Raw genomic sequence first — 20,447 nt, 5'->3', positions numbered from 1 at the left:
AAGTATCAGAGAAGTAGAGGCAAAGTTTACATTTGGGGTAATAAAGGGTAGGTGGTAAGATGAAAGAAACTTTCAGCTTTCAGTGGACTTGGAAATTACTGAGAGAAATATGCCTCAGGCAGCATGGAGTAAAAATTGTCATTCTTTTTCTTCCTATTAGGTTTTTCTATAATATATATTTATACAGTGTCCTGTAAGCTTGGTGAATTCCATTCTTGGTCAGAAAAAAGGGAGTAATTTTAGGGGTGAAATGATATACTTTGTCATCTGGCATTTTGCCAATGTAATATTAGTGGTGGCCCCGGGCATCTTAGTTCTGTAACTCTGAATTTTGGTTTGGTTTTGGGGAGTTCATGATAAACTAGGAATGCTCAGAGCTTGTCAACAGCCACCAGAACTTGGTGGTAGTGGTATTGGTGATTGGGGTTAGCTCCCATGGTGTGGAGAATTTCCAAGAAGCAAAGCAGATCTTAATCTCATTAGAAGACTGGCTCAGGTAGTCTGGCCTAAAGCCAACATGGATTTTCCACTATTAATTGTCTTCTGGAGATTTAGAACAATGGTCTTTTTTCACTTCTTCCCTAGCCTCATCCATCTTTGCCTGCACAAAATATTTGGAAAACCAAGTAGGTTTTCCAAAAAATGCAAGATTAGCCTCATTGTTATACATATAAAATCATAAAGAATATTCCAAACTTGCCCACCAAATCTTCTGACCTGCACTCCCAGACAAACTACCTGCTAAGCCTATCAAACCATCTGCTCAGTCTGAAATACTACGTCCAATATAACACTTTCATGATTTCTTCATGTTGTTTCTTTCTAGAATGCTCTTACCCTCTTTCTCTCCAAGTTCAAGGCTGTTAACCATTTATGTTTGCTTTCCCATCTTTCTCATTAGAATTAATGCCTTCCTCAGCATACTCACAGCCCATGGTTTATACTTGAAACACTTCTGTTATATCATCCATTTTAGTTATATGGACATAAGTATCTTCTGCTAAAAGCCCTTGGTAGCAATGACTATTCCTTGTTTCTCTTTCTTCCCATATGATGCCCCCATCCCCAGAATTCATTGAACCCTGAATATCGTAAGTGGTATTAAATATTTATTTAATGACTAGTTGATGACACAAATGTGTAAATGAGTTAATGCAGTGTGTGTGTGTGTGTGTGTGTGTGTGTATGTACATATGTGTGTGTGAGAGAGAGACAGATAGGAAGAGACAGAGAAGTGGGGGACAAACAAGAATATCCATTGACACTGACTGATGGTTAATTCTATGTGTCAACTTGTGCTGCATGGGGCCTACAATGAACATTATTTCTGGATATGTCTAGGAGGATGTGTTTTTTAAAAATGAGATTTGCATTGGAATATGTGCATTCAGCAAAGTAGAATGCCCTTCCCAATGTGGATGGGCATCATCCAATCAAGGCCTGAACTGCCATTTTTTTTTTTTTGGTGGTGCTAGGGATTGTACCTAGGGCTTTGTGCATGCAAGGCAAGCACTCTACCAACTGAGCTATCTCCCCAGCCCCCTGAACTGCCTTTTTTGCTCTGCCTACCTATTTGAGTCAGAAGAACATTGGTATTTTCCTGCCCTTGGACTGGGGTTTACACCATCATTTCCCTGGTTGTTTGGCCTTTTAGACTTGGATTGGAACTACACTGCTGATACACTACAAGGGACTTCTCAGCCTCTATAATAGGACAACCTATTACCTCCTAATAAATCGAACTTCGCCTATTTAACTATATCTCCTATTGCAGTTGTGTTTTTCTGGAGAACCCTGACTAATACAGTGACTCTGGGTAAATTATTCTAATCTTAACTTTCCCTGTTAATAAGATTTGGGCAATAATATGACCTACCTCATAGTTTTTGTGGGTATTAAGTAAGATACATATATATATTAGTGTTTAGCCTACTTTCTATCATACTGTAATTGCTCAACAAATGTTAGTAGCTACTGCTATTGTTAATAAATGGAGAGAAATAAGTTATAATGTTCTGGACCCCACCACATACAATATAAAAAATGGTTAATATTTATTAAGCACTATGTAATATGAATTAACATTTAATCTTCATAAGTTTGTGATAGAAATTGATAGTATCTCTTCATTTCACTGATGTAGAAACTGAGGCATGAGAGGTTTAAAAAATACTTGCTTCAGCAAGTAGTTAGTAAATTGGCAGTGCCAGGATTCAAACTCATTCATTCAGGCTCTTGTCCTTAATTAGTATGTGGGAGAAGAAAACTGAATTAAAAGGTATTTTATCAGTATTTAATAAGTAGTTAGCATTTAAATTTCTTTATTTTTAGTCAATTAATTTATTGAATTAATGCAGATCAAATTGGTGTATACATCTATGAACTTTAGTTGTCAGTATATTTTATGACCCAATGCAAGACCAATTCTTGGTCTTGAAGAACCTGATTCCATAAGATTATAGAAAAAATACGGAAGAATACATGCCAATGAGTGTTTAAAATATCTAATTATTTCTAAATCCAGAATGGGTCATTTCATGAACAAATTAATAAAGAGATGAATGTGAATGTTTGAGAAGAAGGAAGAGGAGATGAAAAGGTCGTATAGTAGCAGACACTGATCAGGAATCTTTTTACATAATGATAAAGAAATCTTAGGCTGGGGATCTGGCTTGATTGAATGCTTGCTTGGCATGCCTGGGGCCCTGAGTTCAATCCCTGGCACTGGAAAAAAAGTCTCAAGGGGGAAGATGCACATGGTAAAGGGTAAAGGAGTATGATTAGGCCAAGTCCTTTGAGTATCATCACAGGGATTGCATGGATGGATGAAGCATCTGATTCCATTATAAGCCCCCAATCACTAAAGCTTGTTTCCGTCTTATATAAGCAGAACCACACTGGTAGTTTCCAGTGCATACCCAATATTGTAAAGAGTTTAAACTGAGATCAAAGAGACCTTCTATCCCTATGACTCAAACTTACAAAAATGCAGGAGAGTGAGACAAATTAAAAATGCATCATGCAATGAAATGAAATATTCAGGAAACAGCTAGAAAATAACTAGAGAATTAAGCATAAAAATATTTCATTTCACAAATTATCATTGGAGAAAGGTATTTTGTGTGGACTGAATGCACAATTGACTAAATAAAGAAATAATTTTAAGAAGAAAAATCTGAAGGTAACCAAAGTCTTCATAAGCTGTAGTTAGTTAGAAACAAAGCACTTTATTCTATGAGCAATTATACAAGGAAATAAAATTTGATAAAATTTTGAAACAAAAGCCTGCATGTATTAGACCTTCCTAACTGGCTGTGGGGTGTGTGTGTGTGTGTTTGTGTGTGTGTGTGTGTGATTTTGGTACTGGGGATTGAAGCCAGGGGTGCTCTACCATTGAGCTACATCCCCAGTCCTTTTTTTATATTTTGAGACAAGGTCTCATTAAATTGCCAAGGCTGGACTTGAACTTGCAATCCTCCTGCCTCAGCCTCCTGAGTACCTGACATTATGGGATGCAGGTGCCTGGGTAACTGGTTATGCTTTTACTCAATATAAAGTAGTATATGCAAACCAGAAAGCAAAATCTATCTAGAAATTATACACTAGTACCTTGCATTTGGGTACAACTGATTCTTCAATCAGTTAATTATTTGCTCACTTTCTAAGTGTCTGTTGATATTGAAAGGGATATACAGGAAGAAAATATTATAGTCTCTGATCTTTGGATGCATAAAGGGTGGAAAGTGCAGAATAGTGATAAACCCAGGAAAGGCCTGGGGCAATAGAACAATGATGTGTAGGAGAACAGTGAGATCCAATGCAGATGATGCAAAACAAGGCATATTCTAGGTCTAGAGAACACAAAAGATTCCTGTGAGATGACTCCCTATTTTAGAGGAAAGCTGGGTTTTACAAACATTAGTATGTCTGTATGGCACACATCAGATTCCAAAGGGGCCCTAAGGCTGAAACCAGTTACAGTCTGTTGCACTTGACCAGGTAGAGTCTGTTGTACTTGACTAGACTTGCATTGGAATTAAGACAGTATTGCCTGGAATATTAAAAAAGGGTACATATTAGGAGGTATTTTGAAAGATAGAATGACTATCCAATTTGGTGTTGGGGCTTAATATTTTAAGAAATAAATACACTCTTAGATTTCATGTATGGAAGAATGGAAACATGGCAATTAGAAAAGGGAGAAATGGCATATGTACGTATGAATTCATTTGGAACATGATGCATTTAAGTTAACAGCGAAACCTTTAACTTGGGATGTCAAGTATAGTCAGTTACAGATGAATAATTTGTCTCAGTCATTAAAGGAAGTCAAAGGAAATGAGACTAAAGAGCTAAGAGTGAGCTTTGGAAGGTGATACAAGAAGAAAGAGCTAAAGGAGTTTAAATGGAATTATTTAAAGAGATAGGAGGAACCCAATTTTCTCTGAATAAATAGGTCATACCTATTTTCCTTTTTTAGGAAAATTAATACAAGCATCACATCTTTTTGGAAGTATACATCTTGTTTCTACTATTAGATTATAGATCATGAAAGCTTAGAACTGGAAGAAATCTTATCTATTGATACATGAGGGTCTATTCTTTAGAACTATCCCAGATGGGCAAAAAAGTGCCATCTGGTCCATGAGTACTCATAATATAGTTTGCAGCAATTCTTCAATAAAAGGATGTCAGGAGAAGAAAGGTCTTTTTTTTATATGCTCTTTAAGGACAGGGAGACATCTCTCTTTCCTTACCCCAGTAACTAACACAGTACCTGGCAAATAGCAGGTGCTCAATTCATGAAGTGAGTGAATTAATGTCTAGTTTATTTATGGATCTTCACTCTAACAACTACATTTTAAATAAATAATTCCTTTTGCAAGATCCCTGACATAAGTTTTTGGAATATCTTTCCCTTCTTTCTTTCCTTTCAATTTTCATGATCAAAGTAAAAAAAGAAAAGGAAAAAAATTTGATTCATTTTGCCTGCAAAACTAGACTAAAAAAAATCAAAGCAGGGAGATGGGGATGTAGCTTAGTGGTAAGGTGCTTGCTTAGCACATAAGAGGTCCTGGGTTCAATCCACAGCTCTGTAAAAAAATAAAAAGTCTAAAAATCAAAGCAATAAGCTATGAAACAACCCAAAAGCCAAGTCTCCCCTATGCTTGTTTTTTTCTAATTTTAAAATAATAATACTTGAGAGCTATGAGGGCGATTATTCTCTTTTGTCTTCTCATTTCAGATGGTTTCTGCAGACAATGTACTGCTTGCAAAGACCTCCCTTCTTTTGCTCCAGTAAGAAACAATGTCTAGATTTATATAAAGGATAATTATTGGAATGCAAATTCCTTGCCTAGGACACAGTGACCTTGTTTGTCTTGTTCACAATTTAACACAATGCCTAGTAACAGGTGACACTCGATAAAAATTCAATAAATGAATGAATAAAAGACTTTTAAAATTCCTATAATCTGTTAGGCACTTCACTACCTATAAATATGGTAGAATTGAAAGTATAATTTTGAGGATAATGAATGAACACCAAGTCATCCAACTAAATTAATGATAACACATTCTTAATTCCCAGCTGTGACTATTTCTCAAAGCTCAATCCATTCCTCTGTGTATTTTGAAGGTTATCTTTACTTCATTTTTTTCTTCAAAATGGCTTTAAATAAGCTAAAAGATAAAAGAAGGAAAAAAGGACAGAGAACAACACCATGGCTCTTAGAAATGATTTCAAATGAATTTCTCTAAATGTAAATGTTAGTTACTTAACTTTGTTTTAAATTCTTAAGGGTTTCCAGTTTTTCTTTTGATCTATTAATTACTTTAAAATTTTTATTTTCACTGGAGTTTTGGGAGAGTCGGGGATATGCTCCTGATGAGGAAGTACATTGCTAGATACTATGGTTTCTTCCTAGTCCTAGTGTTCTTACAGATATCACGTACATAAATTGTGTTCACTCCAGTCTAGGGAAAAGAGATAGGTAGGCACGTACATTTCGATTTTCTGGCTCTCAGTCTGTCTAGACCCTTGATAAATATCCATGGCATGCAGGAACCAAACTTCACACCTATGTTAATGAGCCCGTTAGAAACAACACAGTACAAAAACTTTTTTGTACTGTGATGCTATTGAATAAACCACACATGTCTCTGTATAGTCTACTCATGAATTTTGTCCTACAATTCTGCAGTTTGTATAGTTATCTCTGTGCATGGTTTGGGAGGGTCTTCATAATTCATTCTTAGTTCCAAATCCTTTCATGTAATGCTCATAAATGCAGGTCTAAACATTATCCTGGAAACTCTACTGAGACTTATTTCTATTTCAGTTAAAATCCTTTTTTACTAATTGCTATCTTTTTCAGTTAAAATCTATTCTTTTACTAATCCTGATTTCTTTTGAGTTATAATTGAGAAGGTCTGATACAAAGTTTGGAGTGAGGGTTTGTTATAGGTACAGCTCTGTGGGCTTGTTGAATGTAGAGATTGGCTGGATTCTGTTTTCATTGAATTTATTCATGTGCTTTCTTGACATTAGAAGACTATGAGTTCAACAAGAGCTTTTTGTGTTTGACTTTGTGGTAGATCACAAGAAAGTGTACTAACATGTTATCCATTATGAGTAGCAGCATAATCATTGAGTGATTGTTGGCATGGATATTGATGTGGGCCATATGAGACCATCACTAATCCATTTTTTTTTTTTTTGAGAGATGGTCTCACTGTTGCAGGCTGACCTCCAGCGTCTGGGCTATAGTGATCATATACTTCAGCCTCCTCAGCAGCTGGGACTATAGGCCCCCATCATCTACCATTTTTATGTTAATCTTCCACACATTCTCCCACCTCCATTTAAAGAAAATGTGTTGATTCCTTTCTTAATCTATATCTCCTTGTTTACTTTATGTTTTTTTAGTGCTGGGTATCAAACTTGGGGTCCCTTGCATGTTAGGCAAGTGCTCGATCACCTCTAGGTCTGACTCCTTTTCTTATTCACATTCTTCCTTTTTCCTCAGTTATGTTCTATCCAACCCACCAGAAGAGTGTCAAGGCTCTGCTGAGGCCGACAGAGAGCACCTCAAATGAAGTAGGAGCTCCAGCCCAAGTCAGCCCAAAATTTCTCCAGCAACATTATTCCTCTCATTCTGAAAAACTCTTCCATCAACTGGGAAGCAAGAGAGGACAAACAGTAAGTCCCTTGTCCATTGTTTAGGCTTTAAGCTTTCCCCTCACCAATTTCTAAAATGCACTTTGGAAATTGGTTTGTTGCTTTTCATGCTCAAGCAATTGCCTCATTCTGTGATAATGGAGTCAGGTTATATCAACATTAAGTTGACTTCATAGACTCAAGTACCTTAAGGGTATCATTAATTTTAATTTAGAAAAGTAGCAATCAACCTCCTATCCTGCTTCATTTGTCAAAATCTTTAGTTTTAGTTACATCTACAGATTGTTATGAAAATTGTGATGGGGGAGGGAGGGAAGAGATCATAGGAAGTGTTTCTTCAAAGGGATAGAAGTTGAATTGCTCTGCTTAGATGATGTAACTTCATGCAGATTTTTTCTTAAAAACTAGGTTCTCTTTTTAAAAGCTTTCCTAATGTATCTCATGATTTGCAACAGGAATTAAAGTCAAGTGGCTCTCACCTTGCAACACCATTATGTTAAATCATTTACATTTCAGCTTTAGCTATTTATTATTGAGATTTATTTATCCCACATTTAGAAGATATCATTCTCATAGAAATTTTCTGCGGCCACTGGAGCATTCTTTACTGGGGGCATTTTGGGCCATAAGTAGCATAATGTTCACATGGTAATTACATAATGATGCCTCCTGGTATTAGAACAAGGACCAGAAGTGGCAATTTGAAATAATTATCAATGGCATAAAATATAACTGGTATCATTTTGAAAAAAAAGCATATAGAGCAGTTAGCAAATTCATATTATAAAAACGACTGAAGCGGGTTGAAATTTTAAAGATAAATGAAAAGAAGACAAAACACTGGGAATTAAATATTTTGTCTCAATGGCAAATCCCTTATATTTTGGGTAATAATACAGTTTTTAATGAAGGCTGGAAGGGAGAATTTGCTGAAGTATGCATACAACAATCCTTAACCAAGGAAATGAAGGCTCCTTAAATCCCACACCATGCTCCAAGCATTTCCAAAGCTTCCTGACCTTGACTCCCTTCACAGTCAATTTGTCTGCCTATCAAAGAACTTAGTCTGCCAGGAGCCTGTTTCCAGTTCCCAGCTCTCTTCTCAGGCCAGTGAAAAGCGCCTTTCTTTTCTCTCACTGACACAGAGCTGCCAAAGTAGTATCAGACTGTTCTTTACAAATCAGTAAACCGGAAGATCTCATCTACTGTACTTTCCAACCCTACAACATTCAGTCTCTGTGTTTTGCATATTGGAGGATGAGGCACCAATTAAATAAATAAGAGCTTGTTAATAAAGGACGAATATGGAGCTATGTACTTCTTTGTTTCTGGGTGTAGATTTGTCAGAACTGGAGTTAAAACCCACCTGATCTCCCACTCCATCTACACAGTCTCTCTCCAGTCAGCCTTCTTCACACTCTCTGACCTAGCCCTCCTCCCTTCTCTCTTTCCTCCTTGTTCACTCCACCCCCAAGCCTGTTTGTAAGCTCCCCTGAACTACTTTAGATATTTTCACTTCAAATCTAAACTAAAGCTATTTTTCTTTAAATGTGGCTTTGCATAGTACAAGAAACTACAGGGAAAAAATTTCCAAAATACAATGTGATCTTTTATAGGAGAAACAAAAGATTGAATTTTTAGGTCATCACAGAAGTAGGTACACTTCCCAGAGCAATAATCTGAGGTACTTTATGAGATTCTTCCTTTCACTAAAGCAAGAAATCCTAAAATCCATCAGGATATGTGCACTGTACCTTGACTCTCTTTTTAATCCTCAAGTGAAACCAAGACAGTAAAGTGTAATAAAAATGCATATAGCCCCAGGCTTTGTGCCTTAGCAAAGAGAGAAAAAATAAGCTTCTTGACTTAATATGTCTACTGTGAATAATCAACCACTGCATTTTGAGATCTTGCTTTATAATCTTAACAGATAGCAATGAACTTCACGCTCAGGGTGTGACAAGAATAAAATTTTTTTCTTCCTTTAAGAAAGAAAATTTCCCCATTTTCTAAAGAGAGACATATGCTAGTTAAAAGAAACAAAGCTAAGGTGGGGGGAGTCCCTTGATTTTTAGCAATATATTTTCTGCATTTTACCTGAAGTTGTCAATGAAGCACAGGGAAGGGGAGTGAAAGCAGGGGCCCTAGGCTGTGTGATGATGTGGCTAACATTTGCTTTTGGGGCCTTCTCAGTTTCATTCCCAGATGCTTTTCCTTCCCAACTACTGGTTTCTAGCTGATTAATAAATATCCCTGGGAAGATCAATGATAGCTCATAACAGGCTTCCAGTATCACAGCTGTGAGTATTTGCATTTTAAGAGCAACTTTAATTAAATAATTAAGCAATTAATTACTCAAATACTTATTGAGTGCTTATAAGGCACTTTCCTAGGAAGAGAAGAAAAAAATGAAGAAGAAAACAAGGAGCCTATCTTTACTGAATTTATAGCTTGGATATTTAGAATTTTTTTTTTTTTGTGGTGCTGGGGGGTTGATTCCAGGGGTGCTGTTTTGAGATAGGGTCTTGCTAAATTGCCCAGGTTGGCCTTGAATTTGCAATACTCCTGCCTCAGCATTCCTAGTAGGTGGGATTATGGGTACATGCCACCATACCCTGTGTGGGAAAGATTGTAATGCTGTCATATTCTAATTTGACAGTACATTAAAATTACCCAGGAAGACTTTTAATGATATAGATTTTTAGCTCATCTCTACCATTTTTGACTTAGTTTTTTTGAGGCTGAGGCTTGAGAGTCTGTACTTTAAAAAAGCTCCATGGATGGTTCTGACATCCAGCTTGGTTTTGGAGGCACTGCTATAGTAGAAAGGACACCCATTTTATCAGTCAGGAAGACACTAGGTGGAATCCTTTACTAGTTATTTGATCTTCAGCATCTTATCCAATAGTATGTGGATCTTAGTTTCTTTATATATTAATAGAATGCTGAATGATAACAACAATGCTGACAATACTAACAATAGCAAATATGTATAATGCATTGACAAGTGCTGCTTTAAGAGCTCTATCAGTATATTTCACTTAAGTTTTTTCCTATCAGAAGGTTAACTAGATGAGAGCAGGCCTCCATCTATTTCATTCCCCACTATATCCTCAGGACACAGGTCAGTGCCTGTCTCAATAGTAGGCATCCAACTAAATATTTGAAAGAATGAACACTCCTACAGGGGAAGTACTACAAAATGACCACTTTACAGATGAGGAAATGGATGTACAGAGAATGGGATGTCATAAAGCACACGGCTGGAGAAACCACTTCCTGGCACCCAGTACATACTCCTTTCCTTTCCTGGAATTTGAAAAGTGCTAAAAGAAGCATAAATAGCCATGGGGGTTGCAGTGTATCTGGATCAAATTAATGAAGGAGGTTGCTTTGAAGCTGGGCTTTCAAAATTGGGTAAGCTTTTGATAGGCAAAACAGAAGAGACATTCTGGGTGGCAAGAGCAGAATGTGCATTTTTTTTGGCACTAATAAAGGCCTGGATGAGAAGCATAAACAGAAGAACTGAATAAGATAAGGCTGGAAATGTAGCTTGGAGTCAAACCAGAGTAGTACTTGACTGTCAGGTTTAAGAGTAGAGACTTCATTTAGTTGTTCATGGGAAGGCATCCAGATATTTTTAAAAAAATAATTAGTTTAAAAATGCAATCTTATTTCTTTTTAATGCATTGATATGATAACAACATCCAAGAAGAATGAAAAAGATATTTATTTACTTGGTACTGTAGGTTGAACCCAGGGGAACTTAAGCACTGAGCCACATCCCAGTCCTATTTATTTTTATTTTTTTGGCAGTTCTGGGGATTGAATTCAGGGCCTCACATGTGCTAGGCAAGTGCTTTTACTGCTGAGCCACATCTCAGCTCCCCATTACTGGCTTTTGTTTTGAGACAGGGTCTTGATGGGTTGCTTTGAGCCCTCGCTAAGTTGCTGAGGCTGGCTTTGAACTTGCAATCCTTCTCACTCAGCCTTCTGAGTTGCTGGGATTACAGGCATGCACCACTGCACCAGGTGAAAAAGATATTTAAAAAGCAAGTCTCACCTTGCATGTCCCTCTAGCCATCTTACTCCCCAGCCTGATGACATTTACTATTATCATTTGTATATTTTATATTAAATTATAAAAATCAGAAAATAACATGGCCAGAGTGGTGTTGGAGGATGAATAGAAAGGGAAGAACGACAGTCAAAAGTTGGCATGGTGGGGAGCTGGGGTTGTGGCTCAGAGGTAGAGCACTCACCTAGCATGTGTAAGGCACAATCCTCAGCACCACATAAATATAAAATAAAGATTAAAAAAAAAAGAGTTGGCATGGTGGGATGTTAAATATAAGGGTATCAGAAAGAAAGAAAAGTCAAGGAAGTCTCAGATTTTCACTCTAGGTGAAGAGATGTATAGAATCCAGGAGGAACCACTAGTTTGTTGGGGCATGATTTGCCATAATAACACAAGACAGTAAGTCATGAGTGGATGAACATAGGCTGGATAAAATGATGGGAAAGTTATGAGAGGGATGACAGTAGATTCTCAAAGCCCCTCACATCATTCATCTTGATGTTCAGAAAGATCCCACTATAGCTTGGGCAGAAAAATGAGCTAAGGCAGGTAAAGAATTTAATAGCATGTTATTTGTTTGTGTTGAAAGGTGGGTGTCAGAGCAGAATAAGAGTGGGTGAGTTTTGGAAGACACATCTACAGAGGAAGTTCTGTCTTTAACTTGACCATTTTTTCTCTTTTTTGGTATTAGGATTGAACCCAGGGGTGCTTTTCCACTGAGTTACACCCCCCATCCATTTTAATTTTTTTTATTTTGAGACTTCATTAAGCTATCCAGGCTGACCTTGAACTTGCCTCCTGAGTTTCTGGAATTACAGGTGTGCACCACTTAGTCTGGCTGAGGAGTATTTTTTGAACAGTTATTTTGTATGCTGTTGGTGACATAACCTAAATGGATTAGAGAGAGATTCCTGATATTTAAAACTGTATCTATTATACTGTCTTTTCCTTTATTTTAGTAAGCAATAATTCTTCATCATTTTCCTCCCTCCTTTTAACAATCTTGCCCATCAACTGAAGGCACCCAGCAATTCCCTGTTTCTCCATGGGATAAAATCAAAACAACTGGAGAGCAAGCTGTGTATTGAAGTGGGTGACTGTGGGAGAATGCTGAAGTTCAATAGTGGACAGACAGAGACTTAGAGAAATCTGGAGACTTTGGATAGGAGAACAGAAGGTGAAAGAAAGCACTCCAGTATGGATCAGGGTGGAAGAGAACAGGGGTAGATGTGAAAGAGGGAAAATCCTAGTGAGCACCACAAGCACAGGAATGTAATACAATCCAATGTACTTGCTTTTTAAATATATTTTTCACCTGGTGCAGTGGTGCATGACCTTGCAGAAATATAATCTAAACACATAGCAGACATGGGATCTGCATAGCAAACTGGCTCTGAAGAAGTTCTCTGCACTTAGGGAGCCATCTCGAGAAGGTCATAGCTGAGCTTACTGCTCTTAGAGTCAATATTCCCTGTATTATCCTGTCCTAGGTCCCCATGGCTATGTTACTATATGGCTCAGCAGGCAGCTGTCCTGATAGTTTCACCTGGGGAAAGCCTCTGACACTAACCTGCTGAGAATTCTATGTGGTGCTGGACTGTGACATGTAAGAAAATGGAGGATGCTTTCCCTTTAAAACTGGTGGTATGGAAAGCCAGCTGCAGGAGTTGGGGGAATAAGCAGTCACAAGTGATTTCAAGGGAGCTAAGACATGGAACACCAGAATTGTGGGTGGTGGGTTAAGTAGAGCCTAGTGCCCCTCCCCCCTAGTACAGACAGTTGCAATCCCACAGCCTCTTGCTGCACTTGGGGTGCACGGCACAAAAGGCGCTAGAGTCCCTGCAGAGCTGGATGTTAGTCCTGCCCTTGTAGTGCACAGTGCGAAGGGCACTGAAGGGAACCTGTACCACATGATTTATACACGCTGAGCTACCTTGGTGCGTCTGCCCTGCTCTTGGACTACACAGCTCGAATAACTCTGGAATAAATCCTTGCCTGGGGAGCTCAGAGTTCCGCCCTAGCTCATTTTGGTGTGCAGGGCATCTGAGAGGTGTTCCAACTGTCCCTGACCACAAAACACTCCCATTTGTCAGGCCACCTTGCAAGTACAACAAAAGAAACAAGGGGGATGAATAACCCCTAGGGTTTGCTTTCCCCAAGGGGTATACACCTTAAGGAGACATGGAAAGAAGCTCTGATTGGTACAGACTGTTATCATCTACTATTGTCTGAACAATTGAGCACCTCAGTGGAGAGAAATTTTTTGGTTTTAATTAATATGTTTTGTTCTTGCTGTTTTTCATGAGTGTACATATATATATATATTACTTTTCATTTTTCTTTTGATATTAAAATGTTAATATTTTTCTCTTCTTTTTCATTTTTCTCCTATTTTCCATATTTTTATTTTCTCTTTGAAACTTAAAATTTTTCTTTTTCTTTTCCTTTGTTTTTATTTTTTATCAATTTTATTTTTATTATTCTAAAAGTTTTAGTTTATTCTGTTATTTTTGCCACTTTCTTTTCTATAGTTGTTGGTGTTACAGTAGTTGTTTCTATTTGGTTTTTACTTTATTTCTTTTTTTTTATAAATATTTATTTTTTAGTTGTAGTTGGACACAATATCTTTAATTAATTAATTTATTTTTATGTGGTGCTGAGGATCGAACCCAGGGCCTTGTATGTGCTAGGTGAGCGTTCTATCTCTGAGCCACAACTCTAGCCCTCTTCATTTGGTTGTATTGTTGTTATTGGTGTTTGTTTTCTTCTTTCTATACAGTGTTGGGGATTTAGTCTGGCACTTCAAGCACATTGGGTGACTACTCTGCTACTGAACTATATTGTCAGCCCAGCTCAGAGACACTGCCCCTTACTCCAGCCACAATCTAGCACCACTTGAACCTTGGAGATACTTCAACTCAAATAATGGGGGAGATAAAAGCCCCAGCCAATGGAACTGGCCCCAAGAAGGCATAGCTGGTGGGGTCCAAAGCCCTGTTCCTGGACATTCACCCTCACAGCAACAGCAGGGAGGTGTTATGCAATGGTTGTGGTCACCACATCTATGAAGGTCCTCAGCATAGATCACTCCTATACCCATTAGAAAAGTAACCACAGAGGATGCATGCCATATATTCTGTTGTCTACACCATGTCTGTCTGAACTAGTGGGATCCCAATCTTCTGAGATCTACAGAGGAAGTGGATCCCTCAAACTTGACAGTATACATTGTATCAAAATCCTATAATCAGAGCCAAAGAAGCCAGTGGAAAACTACATTACAAAGTCCAAACTGGAATTAGAACTTAATACTGCACAACAAACTGATATTCCTATGGCACATTTCCAAGAGAAGGTTGTTTACTAATAAGGCCCTCACATAAAAGTGGAAGAGGTATCCATCCTGATAGGTGCACAAACTCAATGTAGAATCACAAGAAATAGGAAAAAAACAAGGTAACATGATATTGCTGCTAGTCAGCTCTTTGTTACCATGATAAAAATACCAGATAAAAACAACTTAGAGGAGGAAAAGTTAATTGTGGCTCATGGTTTCGGAATACAGTCTATGGTGGACCAACTCTATTGCTCTGGGCTTAAGGTGAGGCAAGAATATCATGGAGGAAGGGTATTGCAAAGGAGAGTTGCTTAGGACATGGTGGTCCAGAAGCAGAAATAGGGAATGGGGAAGGGGCCATAAAAGCATACCTCTAGGAAACCTCCCATTCCAACCACACTCCACCTGCCTACAGTTACCACCTAGCCAGTCCATCCAAACCAGGATGTACTGATTAAATCACAGCTCTCATAATCTAATCATTGTATCTTAATATTTCTGTATTAACATAGGACACCTACTATGTAAACTATAACACCTCTTAAACTTCTTAACTCTTTAGGAACTGATTTCAAAGATACTGAAGTAGATGAAATACAGGACAAAGAAGCCAAAGGAATGATTTTTAAAAATCTCAACAATTTCCAAGAATGTTGGGAGCTGCCACATAGAAGCTGAGGACCCCCTAGCTTTGAGCAATGGGAATGTGGAGACTGGCTTCTCTGTGTGTAGAAACAGGTGGATCCTCATCTCTGCTCAGCAGAGGAGCAAAGCTTTGGGAGTGGGCATTACCCAATGGAGGGGGCTGCCTTCTTGTTCCTTTGTAATACTACCCCTTACCTGTTTCGGATGGAATGTTCCATCGAACCTCCCCTTGTGTGAATTCAGGTGGCTCACTCTCTCTTTCCAAAGGACCCCTAAGATCGAGAGCCATCCCTGGACCCTAAGAAAGAAGTACTTTCTGTATCTGTATATTTTCTGTCAACTCAAATTCACCTGGAGTGACCCTGAATGATTAGTTGCATGTAGCAAGCGGCACAAGAAAAGACAAACAGTTGAATGACTTAAGGAAGACAATGTAGTATATGAATGAGCATTTCAATAAAGAGATCAAAATTTTGAAAAAGAACCAAGCAGAAATCTCAGAAATGAATAGCTCAGTAGGTCAGGTTAAAAATCCACTTGAGAGCTGCATGGTGGCATATGCCTGTAATTTCAGCTACTCAGGAACCTGAGGTAGGAAGATTGTAAATTTATGGTCACCTTGGGCAACTTAGTAAGACCCTGGCTTAAAAAACAAACAGAAACTTGCTAGATGCAGTGATATAGGCCTTTAATCCCTGTGGCTCATGGCTCAGACAGGAGGGTTGCAAATTCAAGGTCAGCCTCAGCAATTCAGCAAGGCCCTAAGCAATTTAGTGAGACCCGGTCTCAAACTAAAAAAATAAAAAAGGGCGGGAGATGTAGCTAGGTGGTAAATTGCCCCAGGGTTAAATCCCAAGGACACCCTCCCCCAAACAAACAAAAAACAAACTCACTCATTTGAAAGCCTTACCAATAGACTAAATAAAACAGAAGAAAGACTATCAGGGCTCCAAGGCAAACCTGATAAGGACACAACAACAAAAAGGCAATTCTAGGCCAATATCCTTAATGGATATTCAAAATATCTCAATAAAATACCTGTAAACCAGATTCAACAGCATGTTAGAATCATGTACCATGATAAAATTGGTTTCACCACAAGGATGCAAGGACACTTGACCTTATGCCAACTGATAAATATGATATAGTTCATATACGGACACAGATAAAAAACTGTGATCATCTCAATCAATCCAGAAAAAGCCTTCAATAAAAGTCAAATTCCTAAACAAATTAAGTATAGAAGGATCATACCTCATCATAATCAAGGCTAATATGATAAAATTCATAGCCAACATCATACTGAATGGGGAAAAACTGAAAACATTTCCTCTAAAATCAGATTCAAGGTAAGGGTATCTACTCTCACCACTCCTAATACAGTACTTAGAATTTTCGATAGAGTAATTAAGCAAGAGAAAGAAATAAAGGATACAAATAGGAAAGGAGGAAGTCAAATTAACCCTGTTTGTCGTCTCCTCCTCCTCCTCCTCCTTTTTTTTTTTTTTTTTTTTTTTTTGTAGTGCTTGGGGTTAAAACCAGGGTCTCACACAAGCCAGGCAAGCATTCTGCCACTGAACCACATCCCCAGCCCTGTTTGTATAATTCTATATTTGGAAAAGCCCAAAGATTCTACCAAAAGACTCTTAGAACTGACAAACAGATTTAGCAAAGTAGTCAGATACAAAATCAACATGCATAAAAATCAGTAACTTTTTTGTACACCAATAAGGAATTTGCTGAGAAAGAAATCAGGAAAGCAATCCCTTTCATAATAGCCTCAATAGTAAATAAATAAACAGAAGCTTTTGCACAAAGCAAACAATCAACAGAGTTAATACACAATCTACAGAATGGGAAAAAAATGTTTGGCAGTTATTCATGTGACAGAGGATTAATATTCAGAATATATAAAGAACTCAAAAAAAAAAAACTTAACAAGAGAACAAATAATCCAATAAAATGATCTGAACAGATGCTTCTCAAAAGGAGAAGTGCAATGGCCAAAAAATGTATGAAAAGGTATTCAACATCTTTAGCCATCAGGGAAATGCAAATCAAAACCATACTGAGACTCAATCTTATCCCAGTCAAATGGCAATGATCAAAACAAACAAACAAAAAATAACTAATGCTGGCAAAGATGTGGAGAAAAAGGAACTCTTATACACTGTTGGTGGGAATGTAAATTAGAATAGCCACTATGAAAAACAGTATGAACATTCCTAAAAACTCAAAACTACTATATGATCCCGCTATTCTGCTCCTGAGTATTTATCCAAAGGGTATGAAATCAGCATAGAAAAGAGAAGCTACATGCCAATGTTTATGGTGTCACTATTTACAATAGCCAATATATTAATCAGCCTAGGTGTTGGGTCAACAGAGGAATGGATAAAGAAAAAAAAAACATACATGAAAGTTTTTCTTTGTCTTTTGGTTATCCGATTTTTTTATACTTTTTTTTTTTTTTGGTACTGGGGATTGAACTCAGGGGCACTCGACCAATGAGCCACATCCCCAGCTCTATTTTGTATTTTATTTAGAGACAGGGTCTCACTGAGTTGATTAGTGCCTTGCTCTTGCTGAGGCTGGCTTTGAACTTGCAATTCTCCTGTCTCAGCCTCCGAGCCGCCGCCGGGATTACAGTTGTGTGCCATCGTGCACAGCTTATTTTTTAATACTTTCAGGCATTAACCAGCCCTTTTAATTTTCCTTATAGCAGTTCTAGGATTAAATTCCCTCAAGGCTATAAAGTATCTATTAGATGATTCAAAATGTATAGTGCTAAACATTGACTTTTGTTATATATATATATATATATATATATATATATATATATATATATACACACACACACACACACACACACAGTGTGTGTTATATGTATATGTGTATATACACGCAAGCACATATACATATTACATATATATACAATACACATACAATGGAGTATTTTTTGGCTATAAAGAAGATTAAAATTCTGTCGTTTGCAGGAAAATGAATGGAGCAGGAGGACTCCATTTTAAGTGAAGTAAGTTAGATGCAGAAAAGTATTACATGTTTTCTCTCATACATGGAAACTAGTAATAAAAGGAAAAGAAAAAGAGATGACCTGGAATAGAGGAGGGATTATTGGGGAAGGGCAAAGGGAAGGGGACTGGTGAGATGGGGAAGAGAGAAAAGGGCAATAAAAAGTAGAAGGGAGGGTGGATGTGATTGAAGCACGATACATGCATATATGGAAATGTGATAGTGAAACCTACCAATTTGTACAATTAATATGCATTAACAATTATAATAAAATATAGTGATTAGGATGGTTTATTTTCTTGCATTTTCTTCACTGTATCATAACAGATTTTAAAAATAGTTTTGTGGGGCTGGGGTTGTGACTCAGTGGTAGAGCACCTGCCTCGCATGTGTGAGGCACTCGGTTCAATCCTCAGCACCACATAAAAATAAATAAAGATATTGGGTCCGTCTATAACTAAAAATATATTTAAAAAGTTTTGTGAATATAGATAGTTGGATATAAAAGCATTAAATGACTTTTTATTTAGATTAAAAAACCTGGATTTTGTATGGGTAAAGAGCTGGTATTGCTACTGCTGCTACTTGAAAATGATTTCAGTACACTGATACCTAACTTTTTTTTTTCTAGAGTTTTCCAAAGTAATGTTAAACCTCATATATAGAACTTTCAACATCTAGTCCTTGATCTAGGATTGAACACACATTTCACATCTTGAAGAAAACTATTTATTTATTTATTTATTTTTGGTTAGCTGATCTTTTTATCCCTTTAGGCATTAACCAGTCTTTTTATTTTCCTAGAAGCAGTTCTGGAACTAAATTCCCTAAAGGCTAAAGCATCTATTAGATGATTCAAAATGTACAGTGCTAAAAGTTTGCTTTTGTTGTGCTATTTTTTAGTAGAAGTCCCAGAAAGAAAAATATGTTCATGCATATTAAGATACACTATAGTAAATTTTCACTGATTTGACTCTGATTTTGAATGTCTAATATCCCAATCTGATCTGGCACTGACTTTCATTTTTGTAATATATAATGAAGAAAAAAATACAACAGAGTGAATTTCTAGATTAAACAAAAATAGCCCAGGGATATTTAAACATCAGAAACAAACTAATACTTTTGAAATAACACTTTCATAAGGCAATGTATGTACTAAACATAGATGATTCTTATCTATTCACCAAAGTAAAGCCTTTAAGGATTTTATATTCAAAGAGTATTTAAGCTAATTCAAATTAGTATTTCTCTTAAAAAACAAATATTTTTTTAAAGATCTAGGATTCAGATGTTTCACTAATTCCATCTAAATTTTTCCCTAAATTTAAGTAAATTAATTTGAATCTCAATAAGATGTACTGATGGATGCAAATAAGAACAAAATTTCATTACCAAGAATGTATCAAAGACAAAAGGCTGGCTGAGGTTGTGGCTCAGAAATAGAATGCTCGCCTAGCATGTGCGAGGCCCTGGGTTCGATCCTCAGCACCACATATAAATAGATAAATAAAATAAAGGTATTTTGTACAGCTAAAACTAAAAATCATTTAAAAAAAGATAAATGGTTTTCAGTATATATGTGCACATAAGTATCTTTATCTATAGACCAGTTTCTCAACTTTAGTACTACTGACATTTTTGCTTGGATAATTCTTTCTTATGCTATCCTGTACGTTAAAGGATATTTAGCAGCCTGCTTGACCTTTACCTAGATGCCCTTAGTGCCCCATCCCCAGATGTCACAACCTAAAATGTCTCCAGACATGACCATGTTCCCTGGGGACACAACTGCTCTTGATTGAAAACCACTGGTGTATAGTAAACCTTCACCCTCTATTTCACATATACAGATATTGATGTTTGAGATAAGACTCAAGTCTCATTTTACGATTGACTGTTAGGAAAGGAAAGTTAACAGTCCCCAGTTATATATAGACTACTCTCAGATCTGTCCAATTCAGGAGTCTTTCTACTGGCAATCTTTGCTCTGGACCTCCTCATTGGTCTAAAACCAACTCTACAAGATCAGTATTGTGAATAATGGATTCCCCTGCCCAATGATGCCTCATTCCCTTTTTCTTCATAGGTTTTGTTCTCTATTAAATCTGTCTTGTCATCTGTTGCTCAGAGTACCCAATCTGCAATTTCAATCAATCAGAGCATTCCATTCT

The 20,447-nt window shown here is 37.2% G+C and overlaps 1 protein-coding gene across 11 annotated transcripts in view; it reads right to left on the bottom strand.

Moving 5' to 3' along the window:
- Dmd (dystrophin) overlaps positions 1 to 20,447 on the bottom strand; it is a 2,205,817-nt gene that overhangs the window by 243,648 nt on the left and 1,941,722 nt on the right. The window lies entirely within an intron of this gene.

The sequence above is a fragment of the Marmota monax genome, unplaced genomic scaffold (genome assembly GCF_021218885.2).
Source record: "Marmota monax isolate L192 unplaced genomic scaffold, Marmota_monax_Labrador192_F-V1.1 WCK01_AAM20220418_F8-fsc00075, whole genome shotgun sequence".
Taxonomy (NCBI): domain Eukaryota; kingdom Metazoa; phylum Chordata; class Mammalia; order Rodentia; family Sciuridae; genus Marmota; species Marmota monax.
This window is presented reverse-complemented; position numbering and strand designations above follow the sequence as displayed.